The sequence below is a fragment of the Planococcus citri genome, chromosome 4, assembly GCF_950023065.1.
Source record: "Planococcus citri chromosome 4, ihPlaCitr1.1, whole genome shotgun sequence".
Taxonomy (NCBI): domain Eukaryota; kingdom Metazoa; phylum Arthropoda; class Insecta; order Hemiptera; family Pseudococcidae; genus Planococcus; species Planococcus citri.
The window spans coordinates 61735315-61749431 of record NC_088680.1 but is presented as its reverse complement, the minus strand read 5'-3'; the positions used below and the strand labels follow the sequence as shown (position 1 = coordinate 61749431).

Below are 14117 nucleotides of genomic sequence, written 5' to 3'. Positions count from 1 at the left end.
GTGATTAAATCTGATCAGATTTGAACATAATATCCTAAATCCAACTTTATCTGAACAAATTTCATTAGATCAAGTCAGATCAGGATATTCCTTAAACCCAATATCTGATCATTTTATCAGATCTGGTCAAATCAAAGTTTTCAAAATCTATTCACATCAGCTATACTTCATCTAAATATGCCTACAGATATTTTAAAATAAATTAAACATTCTAATTGATTCTCATGTAAATTATAAACAACTCACTCATCATTTTTTCCTTGATTTTAGGTCAACTGTTTGTACTCACCTGTAACAGAAAAAAAAACAATTGTAATTTAAAAGGAATCTAAATTCTAATCAACTTATTTGTACATGGCAAATTACATTTTTTTAAAACCAAATTGAAAATGCATAAAGTCCCCACCCTTCACAACAAAGTACCTACATGTACAATAATTGTACGTCTTGACTCAAAATTTTTTGAATTGAACAAAGGGGAATTGAAAAAAGATCCCCCAAAAAACACCACCAGGAAAAATTTCAGGAGTTCAAATTCATTTTTTGAATTTTGATGGTTTTTCATGCTGATGGAGAAGAGAGGAGAGTACGTATATCCTAGAAACAAACACGTGTATTGTCGATCTGGAGAAGGGGTGTGATCAAGTATAAAGGAAGAAGCTGTTCAAAATCCTGAGGAAAATCAAAGTGAAGGAACAAATAGTACGCTTAATTGAAGATATATACACAGATAATGTAATAAGAGTAAGATCCAGAAGCATGTCGGAAGCAAAGAAGATAGGAAGAGGAGTAAGACAGGGATGTCCAATGTCATGTAGCCTGTTCAACATCAGCTACTTCAACAACATGATTAAATAATGACTGAAAACCAACCCAAAAAGGCTAGACATCAATGACACCCATGTCAATACCCTGTTATTTGCCGATGATCAGGTGGTCTTTGCTGACAATGAAGATGACTTGCAGAGAGCGATGCACAATCTTCAGAAAGTAGCAGATAAATACAGAATGAGAATCTCGTCGTCAAGAACAAAGCCAACAAAGGTGATGGGCTATGAGGGGAAAGAGCCAATACACAGTAAAATTTGTTACCTTAATGCCAAATCCGAGTATGTCCATACAAAAAAAGTACGACTTTACGCATCACTGATAAAGGTTCGGATATGCTTGGAAGGGTTTCTTGAGTTCTGATTGAGCATCAGTCAGCTTTGTGCATCTTCAGTGGTGCATTTTTACTGTACTCAGATGCAAATTTTTCAATTCAGGGCATCCCAGAGTCTTATCAGTGATGCAAAAAGACAATTTTGTTTTTGATGGACATACACCGATTTGGCATTAAGGTAACAAATTGTTGTAAATGGACTGCCAGTGGAACAAGTCATAAGCTTTAAATATCTTGGGTGCGAGCTATCAAATACTATCAACTGACAATACAGGCAACTCCATCGAAAAATGGTGTTTTATCCTCCTAGCGGCCTGGAGTGAAACTAAATTTTACCACAAGCATCTGATTTGCTGATTTGAATCTCACAGACGCGCAAGATCCAAACCAGTTATACCTAAACCAACCAACCAGAGCATTTTTGATGAGAGTTAGTTTCAAACCAGGCCGTTCAGATTGCGCTATTATTGTGACAAAAACACTCAATGTAAGTATTTTAAATGGAGTTGCCAGTATTGTTAGTTGATAGTATTTGGAGCTATGTTATGAAGGAGAGGATGACACACAACTTAAGGTCAACAAATTCCTGAGAGTAAGCGGGGCAATAAGCCGAGTTATCCCTCCAAAAAAAGTCAGAGCCAAGACTTGAATAAGAATCTACAATACCCAGTTGGGTGAAAATCTGCTCTTCTGCCAATAAATACGCGATAAAGAGCAGTTTAATTGGCGTTTTATACTTCAACGCGACTTTAAACTGCTGCCATGCAGCAGATTTTACAGTTTTCAAAATCGCGCTTCAATTCACGGATGTAATTTGAAGCGACTTTTTAGGTTGTTACATTTTCTGCACAGCAGAATAAAATTTCTGCTGATAAACACGCCACAAGAATATTTCGTAGCGTATTTTTATCGCGTAAAGTCGCTACGCTTCTAAATTATGTGGCGTATTTTTGCACGTTGAAAAAACCAGCCACAAAATACGCTATGCAAATATTTCGTAGCGTATTTAATCGCGTATTTGCTGAAAAACGCGCGTAAATGTGGTATTTTGCGTGTGTGTTATAGGTTAGTATATAAATATTTGTTCTCTTCTACCAAGTTCCCTGGTGGAGTAGGTAGTAAGGAGTTCGCTTTCAGATCCTGGGGACCCGAGTTCGATCCCCGCTAGTGCCGAAAAATTTTTCAAGAATATTGATCAATGGCAGATTTTTACGCGTAAATAAAATACGCGCCGATTTATGGGCAGAAAAGGCATTGGCGTAAAGTGTTAAATCTCCTGCCCACGTTTTTATGTCGCGTATGAGCAGATTTTCACCCAACTGGGTATGTTGGCAAGACCAATGCTGCTGTATGGAAGCAAAACATGGATGATGAGAAAAGATATAAAAATCAAAGTAAGTAACTGCAGTGGAAATGAGATTTACGCGAGCCATGGCAGGATATATGAGATGTGACAGGAAAAGGAATGAAGACATCCTGAAGGAGCTTGAGCAGAGCCAATCATTAGACAAGTGAAGGATTACAGAAAGAAATGGTGAAGACAGGTTGATAGAATGCCTGATGAACAGTCCCGTTGAAAAGTCAAAGAATATACTCCAACTGTCAGGAGGAGCAGAGGAAGACCAAAGAAAAACTTGTTGATACATCAGCAAGCAATTCTTCTACAGTTTCCCAGATGGGCTGAACAGCTCACCGAGCCAAAGTTCAATGATGATGATGATGATGATGGTGATAATTCAAAATTCAAAGGCCAATTTCTCAAAAAAAATCAAAATTTGATCAAACTTTTATAAAAGGCTGAAATATTTGGTTTGTACAGTACTTTCGACCTCCAAATCGATTGGTGATGGTTTCGAACCATTGTAGAGTCTCCAGCAAATTTTCAAATTCTTCAGTTTTCGAAAAAAAAACGCTCTACTTGTCAGTAGTATAAAGTAAGGAGAAAATTAAATTCATCATCTTTGTGACTCATTTAATCGATTTGGGCACATTTTTTAAAACTTCTGCTGCCAGTACAAATCCAAAATTGTTTCCAACGATTATTTTTTTTAAAACTTCAAAAAATTCAAAAATTTTGGATTTGAACTGACACAAAATGTTTTTGCAAATATGTCCCTAAAAATCCATCGATTCAGCCCTTCATAAATTTGATTTTTTTTGGGGAAAGATGAATCGAAGTTTAAATTTTTAAAAATTTGCCAAATGAATCCCAGCATCTGAAATTTTTGCTGATGGTGTACTTTGGGGTCCTCTTTCTATTTCTTTTTGTGTGACTGAAAAATTGGTGTGCTGGTTGGAATACTTCCCTTCATAAATAGTGTCTCTCTCAGCTCCCAATTTAAATTGGAATTGCAGAACAATTAACCTAAATTCTATGTTATAATTTGAGTTCGAATTTATGAGATTCCCAAAAATGGTCATTTCCAAAAAAATAATTTTACCAAGAGATTTTTTTCAAATTACAATTATGAGATAATTTTTTTTTCACTTCAAAAATCAAAAATAATGAAAAATTTCCGATCGTTCAGTACTGATATTAAAATGAGAAATAAAGCAACAAATAGGTACATCTCTTCTCTTGTTGGTTCTGTGAAATTCACAAATTCAAATCACGAATGGGTATTTCCCACCTGTTTTTAAATTTTCTAAATTACCTTTGAGGCTTTGAAATTTAATTCAATTCCTATTTTTACCCGTTAATTTGTTCTCGTCAACGTGTAATTTTTATTCGTTCGTTCGCACAGTAAAAAATGTCCTATTCCATTATTTATATTATTACAGCGATTGACTGATGTACCTACCCATTGTACCATGTGCTGTATTCACCTAAGCCTAACTCATATTGAATCATTAATTGATTCCACATCCACTTCAAACTAGGTATAAAATCCAAGCGAATTCCAATCTCGTTTAAAATTTCAGCCTCTCTTTAATGTCAGTTGAAATAATTTTTTACTCAAACCGTTACCTATACTCGTATTTCTGCAGCAATTTATAACATTAAAGTGTAATTACATTTTACTTTTATCGTGACAGCACAGAGGTTAAAAGTGTAACACAAATAGCGTTATAATTTATGACAATTTTTTTCCCCGCAAGATAATACTACCAGTATCGAATTAGTTTTGAGATTTTAATTCGTGCCAATGTCAAATATACCTACCAACGAAAACGTACCTAACATTTGATCGAACTCAACCACATACAATTTATCGTACGCGGTAAAGGGTATCGTATTTGAAAAGCTAATGAAAAATGAGACTTTAATCAATAATAAAATTTTTTATCGCCAGCATAACCATCAAGTTTAGTACAGACTAGCGTATAAAAATGACCCGAAAAACTTGCCATTCCGGGTCGCTGTAAAAGCTCGGTAATTGAGAATTTGGTCTTTTTCTCAGTTCCAAATGGTTGTAATTATTTCATACCTTAAGGGTTATTTTATGAAGGTTGAAAATACCTCGTAATACGATTTTAAAAGAAAATTTTCCTATGATACGTTTTTAACGCGAAGCGATAAAAACTCTTTCAATGAACTTTACCCTGTTTTAAAGATGTTTTTATTACATTAATGGATTTTTTTTTCTAGAATAAATTTCGCCAAACAGTGATGTAGTCAAGACGATGAATTTCAATTGATTTTTTTTTTGCTCTGAGATTTTTAATTAAGTATAAGCTGATAGAATGGAATATGTGTACTTTGGTCTCTCGTATAATTTAAAAGCATTTTTCATCTATCGACGACAAACAACTCGGTATCCTACTCGTATTTTTGGCAAAAAAACGAATAAAAATATTTTAAAATATTCGATCAAATGCTACTGCACGTCCTTATATACCTAAAGGTGATGGGAAAAATCCAGCTTATCGGTATAAATCGCGTACCTTACCTAAGTGTACATGGAAAAAGACAAGAAAAACGAAACAAGCAGTTAAACATAGTTAGAATGAATAAAATAATCATAAGAAATGTTCCAGCGGTACGGTAAAAAGGCGCCGAGCGTGTAAAACAATAACGAAGATTTGCTCGTGAAAAAATAAAACTGAAACATTTTAAGGAAAGAAGCGTACAAACTCGTATTCGAATTATTTATTAACGAAAATCGGCATAAGGAGCCACGAACGGAAAAAAGCAAAAAGTAGGAATGTTTTTGAAGTGAGAAAAGTTGCAGAAAAAAAAACTCTTCTAACCGAACGTTTTTTTTTCTTCAAAGCATTTCAAGCTGAAAAAATAAAGAAAAAAAGAGAAGAAAAGAAAAAAAGTGTCAGTTATAATTTAAAAATCTCGAGACTACGATTTCTATACTGCCCGCGAAATGCAGAACACGAAATAAAAAATAAATAACGACTCGTTGAATCGAAGCGGAAAAATCGTGAAAAGTAAAAAAAAAAGAAGAATGAATAAAATGTCTGTAAATGTTAACAAAATCTGATATAAATGACGAGAAATTATAAATTTACAAAGTATCAAAAAAACTAACAGGAAGCGAGGAAACGGTTGAATAATTGCGCTTATTTAGTAACGAAATTAAAACGAAGAAGAATCGATCGAGTTTAGGGAGATGGAAATAATGTTGTCTTTTTTTTGTATGATGAAAAAAATAGTAAATAAATAAAAGTCAGAGTTCAATGTTGTGGAAATATAAAGTATTCAATTTTATTTTCTCCGATATGCCATCACATCAAATTTTAATGATTTTTTTTTCAGAATTGAAGCTGGAGAGGGATCAATGGATCGTACTCATATCCAGAAGAATCGAGCATCTCCGCGGAAACGTGAGAAAATAATGTGCATAACGTCACTTTCAATTTTTTAGTAAGTATATTTCGACCAAGTTCAAGGTCACTGGCGAGAAGTTTTGAGAAATCACGTTGAAAAAATTGATCAACTTTCAAAACTCAGTAGTGTTAAATTGATAAACAATTCATGTGCTGTCACCCAATTTTATGATTTTTTTGAACTTTGATTAAATTTGGGAATCTTTGTGGCCTCTCTCTTCACGAAGAGGTGTTCACATAACATTTCAAAAATTGGTTCATCTATTTCTTGAGAAAAAGCATGTCAAAAACCCTTTTGAATTTACATTTTTGAAAATTTGCGATAAGTAACCCCTCCTTGCAACGGTTGAAAGAGTGTCTAATAAGCACCGAACAAAGTTATTGGTCCTGAGTTGATTTTTGACATTTCCAGAGTGATTTGAAATTTTGGGAAAACATTAAAAAATCGCTGGAGGCTCCAGAATGTGTCGAAACTAGTATTATTGTTGATGCATGAGAGTTGAATAGAAATTTGACAGGTTAGTGAAAAAGAAGTCAGGTTTGCAATCTCAAAGCTGAAAGCTAAGCGCACGCTAGGGCCAGATGTACCCTCTTATACCTACAAGGATGTGGGAGAATTCTTGATAAAACCCCTTACCTTTATATTTAATCTGATAATTTACAAGAATACATTTCCAACTGGATGGAAATGCTCAAAAGTCAAAAGCCATTCCTGTTCTAAAAAAAGGCACACTAGAAAAAGTCACCAACTCTAGGTCAATATCATTAATTCCAATCCCTGCAAAACTATTTGAAATGATAGTATATATGGCAGACTATATCCTAAAATTAAAAATCTCATTTCATCAAACCAGCATGGCTATGTTGAGGGTGAATCAGTCAACACAAATCTTATCAACTTTGTTGAGTTTTGTCTGAGCTCCCTTGATGGTGGTGGTGGTGGTCAAGAGGATGCAATATATACAGATTTTAAAAAAACATTTGACAGTGTCAATCATAGAATTCTAATACAAAAACCAGGTAAACTTGGTTTCTCTCAAGATTTGTGTAGTTTGTTCAGTCTTATTTGACGTGAATGGAAGGGTGCAATATGTGTCTAATAAAAACAAAATATCCAGGATATACCCCTGTCCATCTGGTGTCCCTCAGGGTTCAAACTTGAGTCCCTTATTTTTTCTCCTGTTTGTAAATGACCTCCCATCTGTGCTGAAAAATTCAGAGAGCCTGCTCTTTGCTGATGATGCAAAGATATACAGAGTGGGCCAAAAGTCAGTACCCTGATTTTCACGTTTTAGTTCTTCTTTAAAAAAATCAAAAACTAAGCATCCTAGAAAAAAACTAACAACATTATGTCGATTGGAAATTTAATTCTCTACAATTTTCTTCTACATAATTTTTTTGTAGGACGCTTCTTTTCATCTCCAGATCAATTTTTATGAAGCTCAGTTTGCAAATTTTTCAAAAGTTCATCTCAACTGAGTTTCATTAAAATTGATCTGGAGACAAAAAGAAGTGTCCTACAAAAAAATTACGTCGAGGAAAATTGTAGAGAATTAAATTACCAATTGACATACCAAATATCCTTAGTTTTTTTCTAGGATGCTTAGTTTTTGATTTTTTATAGAAAAACTAAAATATGAAAATCGGGGTACTGACCCCTATGGGCAAAATAAATTGGAGATGAGGCCGTTTTTTCAGAAGCACCAGTAAATTATGCGGCACTACAAACAAAAACGTCAAAGCGGCTGTTTAATTGTAAAAGCTTGCTTGAAATCTTGTGCTCTCATAGACGTTTTTAAAAAAACTGCTGTCTTTGCGATTATCAGCGGTAATGCCGCATGTTTGTTTGGCGTTTCTGATAAAGATGCTCCTACTACCAAATTTCCAAGAAACACTTTTACAGGCATGTATCAGGTGATATGATTTCCAGGAATGATATGAACTGATAAGGCATGGCAATGTGCAGATTCGAGTCTGGGTTCTAATTCTATTTCACAATTTGATAAGTGTTCATCAACGTCTTTCTTGGTGCGTTTCTGCGTGAATTTTTTGTCTGCTATGGTGTGTTATTCCAGTTTTCAAAGTCCATAGAAATGTGAAGTGGGAACTAGTGTAGTGTATGTTGTTCTGTTCAATTCAAATTTGAGTTTAAGTTTTTAGATCAATGCTTTTTTAAAATGTGTTTGGTTCGGATAATTATTTTGTGTCAATTTCGCGTAATACTTATTGTTGTTAGTTTGCTCTCAATTATTTGCATACGTCTTATCCCTCGAGACCTGACATCACTGAGGAAACCTCCGGGTCCATGTCAGCACCCGGAGGTTTCCTCAGTGATGTCAGTATTTTAATTTTACTCGTTAACTTTAACATAACACGCAGGTTTCCTCAGCAATGTCAGCATAAAAATAAGTCATCGCTTAAGGGATATGCAAGTATAGTTCATTCCAGAATTTTGAATTTTGCATGTAAACAAATGTCTATGTGACTGTAAGAATTGCGGTCTTACGCGCGCAAATGCATATATTTTTTCAACGCTCCAATTAGCGTCACAATTTTGCACGTGTAAGTCTAAAAATTTTTAGTGTCATATAGTTGTCCGTTTACTGGCGTTTTAAAAAAACGCACTTCAAATGCCCATAGGGACTTGGCCCACTCTATATTGTATAAGAAAATTCAAACTATAAAGGATAGCCAAGAACTTCAGACAGATTTGGATAGGTTTGTGGAATAGAGTATTGAAAACAAACTTCCCCTGGACATTTCTAAATGTGCAACAATTACATTTACTCAAAAAAAAAAAAAAATTATAGGATGCGCATACACAGTCAATAGGGAAGAACTTTGTCGCTTAACAACAGTTAGGGACCCAGGTGTAAATCTTGATGTGGGGCTTACCTTCAAGTATCATGCCAATACTGTGTTAGTTAAGGCAAGAAGGATGGCATATTTTGTGGTCAGAAATTCTGAGCACTTCAGGAGGATAAGCATGTTTAAAATTTATATTTCTCGTACCTACATATGTAAGATCAATCCTTGAGTTGGAATACTAGTCGGGTTTCTTCATCCCAAAACATTTATAAAAGAACTTGAAAAATTCAAAACAGATTTCTAAAATACCTAAGGTAAGACCGCCTATTAGTAAGCGGTTAAGGTTTGAGATGCTCCAGCTCCCAGAGTTGTGCATAAAAATTTATGAAATTTTGTACACATAAACTTTGAACCCTTGGCTACATAACTGCTTACTCACTTTTGAGTTTCCCATTGCTGCTTTATTGTAATAACGCAAAAATGAGGGCAACTCAAATGTGTATGCAAACGTCCGCCTATTAGTACGCATGAGTAAATACACGTTGAAAATGGTAAAAAATCCAACAAAAAGCACTGAAAAAGTGTAATGGCATATTTAGAGGGAATTACTGTGAAAAAAACCAAATTAGCAATTCAAATATCCGAAAAAGCAAAGTTTTCAGATTTTAAAAAAATACATTTTTTTGACATCATATTTTTTGTCCATTTTTTTTAAATTAGCGTCAGTATCATGATCAGACTTCATAATCTTGAACTTAGATGGACTAAATACCAATTTCAGCTAATTTTATTCATTTTAATGCAAAATGATCAAAAAAATGAAAATTTACATGCAAAAATGATGCGTACTAATAGGACTTAGGAGGTGCGTACTTATAGGAAGTTTTTTGTTCTGACATAAAATGATGTCTAGCTCTACAATAAAATAATATTTTCGAAATGTCTTTTTTTTCATAAGAAACTACATAAAATTACTGATCGATTGGTATAAGATACTTACCAAATAACATTATTTTAATATGTTCAATCTCATTTCCCATTTTGATGAAAAAAAAATCCAAAACACAGTTTTTCATTCAAATTGTTCCCAGAGACAGAGTTTTCAATCAAACTGCGTGATTTTTTCGGAGAAACTAGGGTCATCAGTCAGCTACGTCATGGTGTGGTCAAATTTTCGATCAGTGTTACCAATCGCGAGAAAAACGCAATGCGTACTAATAGGCGGTGCGTACTAATAGGCAGTTTTACCTTATATTTGAACTTTGAAGACTTTTGAATAAACCCCTCATGACTTGACACAAAAAGAATGTTTAGAAGGATTTGAAATCGACTCTTTAGAAAAAAGAAGAGAAATAATCGCACTTATGTTCCTATATGATGTTATCCATTGTAATATAAATTACAGTAACTTTTTGGGAAAAATTAATTTCTGGGCCCCGAAAATCCATTCTAGACAAAAAAATATTCTCCTTGAGCAATTACTACACATCTAGGATGAAGGTGTCTCCTATGAATAATATCATGGGCATCTCAGATGCTTTTCTCAGTATTTTTAGTATGGGTAGGCCAGCCTTCAGGCGTGTGGTGAGGGGGGCATGGGTGCATTGGGAGTTACTTGTGAGCCACCTTGATATTATTTTTTTCTGGTTAAGTAGTTTCTTTTTTTTGTTTTGTTTTGTTTTTGCTTTGTGTTTTTTTTAGGGGGTTTCTCCTTTTAATGAATCATCATTTATTTATGTTTGCTCATCTTTTGTTTTTAGTATCTTTTTCTTTAGTTTACCTATGGTTATTTTTGGTATTTTTATTTTTTTGTATTTTTTTTTTTCGTCTTCCTTTTCAGTTTATAAAACGATATTTAGTTTTTATTCTCCCTTAGTTATAATCGGTCTCTCAGCTGTAATTGGCTTCTGACTGTTGGAGACACCTAAATTGTAAAATAAAATAAAATGAAAATAAAATAATAATTATTGGTTTATTGTACCTACTTCAAAAAATTTGTTTTTCATGAAAAAATTTGATTTTTCAAAAAAATTCAAAAATCTAAAAACGAACTTTGAAACCTGAAGTTTTGGTTACGGTGGTTTTATGACGTGTTCTTTCAATCTACTTTGCTTAGTTTTGTTCAATTCGGAGAGTGTGAGTTCGTAAGGTTCTCTTCCAAGTAATTTTTGTGGGATGATGAGGGCAGAGGAAGTCGAAAGGTGACATAATATTTGAATTTTACTGATTCTTGAGTCTTTCCAAGGGATGTCCCCTTGTCCAATTTTCAACTACCGAATGATTAAAAATTATAAAATAGCTCAATATTGAATTTTTTACAGCTTATCATTAGTTGAATGACCTCGTGAACATTCTAAATTTCTAATTTTATTATTTTACCAAAGTTTAGGAATCTCTGGATGATGTTCCTGAAAAACCATAGACAACTTTTTGAACTATAACAACGATGCCCCTCTACATGTCTAAAATATTCAGCAAAATAAATGAGTCTTCATCACATGAGATAATCGACCCGTTCCCTCATTTATGGCACTTGACCATATTTTCTGCACCCATTTCAGCAATTTCAAATCGATAAATTATACGAGTTCAACTCCTCCTATTTTCTAGAAAAAAATGTAGACCTAATCAAGTACTCATGTCCAACAAAGCTCATCACGTTTTCATCACTTTTTAAAAATCTACGTGAAACTCGAATCGCCCATCGACCATCGTCGAAAAATCTAGCCAAAAAACTAATAGATATTATTCTTGGAAACGATACAGCCACATTTTCGTTGATTTCAGCTCGCTTGTACTAAATAAATGCCTAAAAATTTCCCATTCCAGATACTCGTACTCGTACCTAACTACTTGGCTCATTCTAAAATTAAAGTTTTTTTTTTATTCGAAAACAGTCGAAAAAATTCCGTTCCCCAAACAATAAAAAAACGCAATAAACTCGCGCATCGCTATAAAATGTGAAAAAGAGCTACGTCAAATAATGAGTAATATTTAAATTATCAAACAATAGCGTTAATAATTTAATGCTGTGACAGTTTTACCTCAAAAAAATACTATTTTCGGATTTCGTCTATACGAATATATAAGAGCGGTCTTATAGTCTGTTTTAGCGAATACTACTCGTATATGACCGACTGACGCAATAAAATCTGTTATAGTGGGTTAGTATTGGTGTATGTATACACGGCGGTAGTACGCTGGTATAAAATAAACATTCTAGTGACTTTATTATTGCACATCGTGTAGATGCGGCCGCTATATAGAGTAGAGAAGAGGCTGAATATACTGAAGCGAGCGAGAAAGTAATGACGATGATCATTGCCAAAATGACGAGACCCGACCACCGCCTTACGCTCTGTAGTGTTCGACTTGGACGTAAAGCGAGCAGCGAGCAGGCCGAGGAGATGGAGAAAGTCGTTAATCAGAATTTTATTCCGTTTATTGAGCTATACACCTAGAACATAAATCGACTGTTTATTATTTTAACCGCTCGATTCGCATTTATTTGTAAATCAATACGCAGCGATACAAAAATAGCGCCGCGCATCGACGATTAAAACGTCAAAAAAGTTTCCTTGACGGTTACGCGTTTTATAGCGTAAAAGCGTACAAATTATCACAACTGTCCCGAATTAGCGAGCTTTTTTCGTATAATGTATTTTTTTGATGGATGAGCAATGTCGGACGTGAAATCATTTTTTTCTCTCGCCGCGGCCTTTATGAGTATTGTATACATTTTCAGACTGTTTTTCAAACTTATTCGCGTTGAAATATTTTTCATTTTTTTTTTTTACAGTGGAGATGTAAGTATTTTTTTTTTTTACAGAAGAGAATTAAATTTTTTTGCGGTATTGCGTGGGCGACTTTGTGTTCTCCTTATAGTACGAGATATATAAGTTGAGGAACATTTTTACTGGAGGTTACAGCAACGTTTGTTCGGTTCAGATTTACTGTGTAGCTTTATGTAAATGATCGATTAATTTTTCAAGAATTTCAAAACTCCGACGGAAATGAGATAAAAGCGTTGAAATTTTAATTTCTTTAGTACGTTTAATCGTTATAGCTTGGCTTTTTGTTAAAGAAAAAGCTTCATCGTAATTTAACAAGCGAATTAAACGATGGCCTAATTTTTAATGTTCGAAGGGTTATATCTATATGAAGCGAAGAATAAAGGTTTAAATTTTCATGCCAATGAATTCGAATGAGTTGGTTGGATGAATTTGAGGACTTGAAAATGCTCCTGGCTCCGGTTGGGGATTTTTTTCAGAAATGTGTTCTGGGGGTCAGTGATTTTGCATCGTATAGATACCAGAATTGCGTACTTGGAGTCGAGCTCATATTATAATTTTTATAGATTTAAAATTGTTGAATTGAGAGCAGAATAATTGTAATTTATGGGTGGGGGGGGGGAGAGGGGTATGCCTTATTTATGTATGATGGAAATTTTTTTTAGTTTTTTCCCACTCGCATCCCCTTAAGTTGTTATCTCGGGTGAGAAAATCGTGTCATGAAATTGTCAGCCCCCTCGGTGAAAAATAAGCGATTCCAGTAAGCTGAGAGCCCCTTCCATTTCGGGTCATTCCATGTCAACTCAACCAACGTTTTTGGGCCATGTCCTTCGATTTCGCTCAATTTTTTTTTACAATATCTACCCACCCAGTAAGTAAGAAAGCCGCAATCAGTTTGGTACCAGCCCCCTCAGGAGGCGGGTGGGGGGGCTTCCATTATTTTCACATTGTCTCGAGGTACTCAACTTCAGCAGCCCATTCCTCCAAAACTATGATACTTTGATCAAAACTGATTTCACAGTTCGAAAGGGAATTGAATTTCGAACTTTTTAAGTATTTTGAAATTTTCAAAAGTTGAAAGTTGAACTTTCAATTTGAAAGTTCAAATTTAAAAATTGCGCTGTAAGTGGGAGCTACCACTTAAAATTTTGAAAAATTTCCATAGATGTACATTTTGATACTTTTTCGAAATATTTAGGTTTCGAGATGGAACTCTTGACGGAGGGGGAGCACCCCCACCCCCAATTTTGGGTGAAACTTTCGAAAGAAAATCTGGGGCATGTGATATATCGAGTTGTATGTTTTCGGTAACGCTGAACACGAATATGACGTTAGATTTTTGATAGGACCCCATCCACGGCCCCCAGCACCTCCCCAAAGTGGGTAAAAGTTCAAAAAAGTGTTTTGTTCGTGCGACACATGACATACAAATATGTTTTTGGTGACGCTGAACACGAATATGACGTCAGATTTTTGATTTGACCTGTCCACGGCCCCCTGCACCTCCCCAAAGGGGGTGACCAGAAAAAAAATGGTAACTTTCGTGTGACACATGAAATATAGTATGTTTTTGATAT

The 14117-nt window shown here is 34.5% G+C and overlaps 1 protein-coding gene across 11 annotated transcripts in view; it reads right to left on the bottom strand.

Moving 5' to 3' along the window:
* The window catches only part of PMCA (plasma membrane calcium-transporting ATPase 3), a 246445-nt gene that overhangs the window by 132470 nt on the left and 99858 nt on the right, over positions 1-14117 (bottom strand). The window contains exon 2 of one of the 11 annotated variants that reach the window (XM_065363486.1): positions 247-289. The exons of the other annotated variants lie outside the window; for them this stretch is intronic. The gene's annotated coding sequence lies outside the window, so the exon portion shown is untranslated. The remainder of the gene's footprint in view (positions 1-246; positions 290-14117) is intronic. 11 annotated transcript variants of the gene reach the window in all.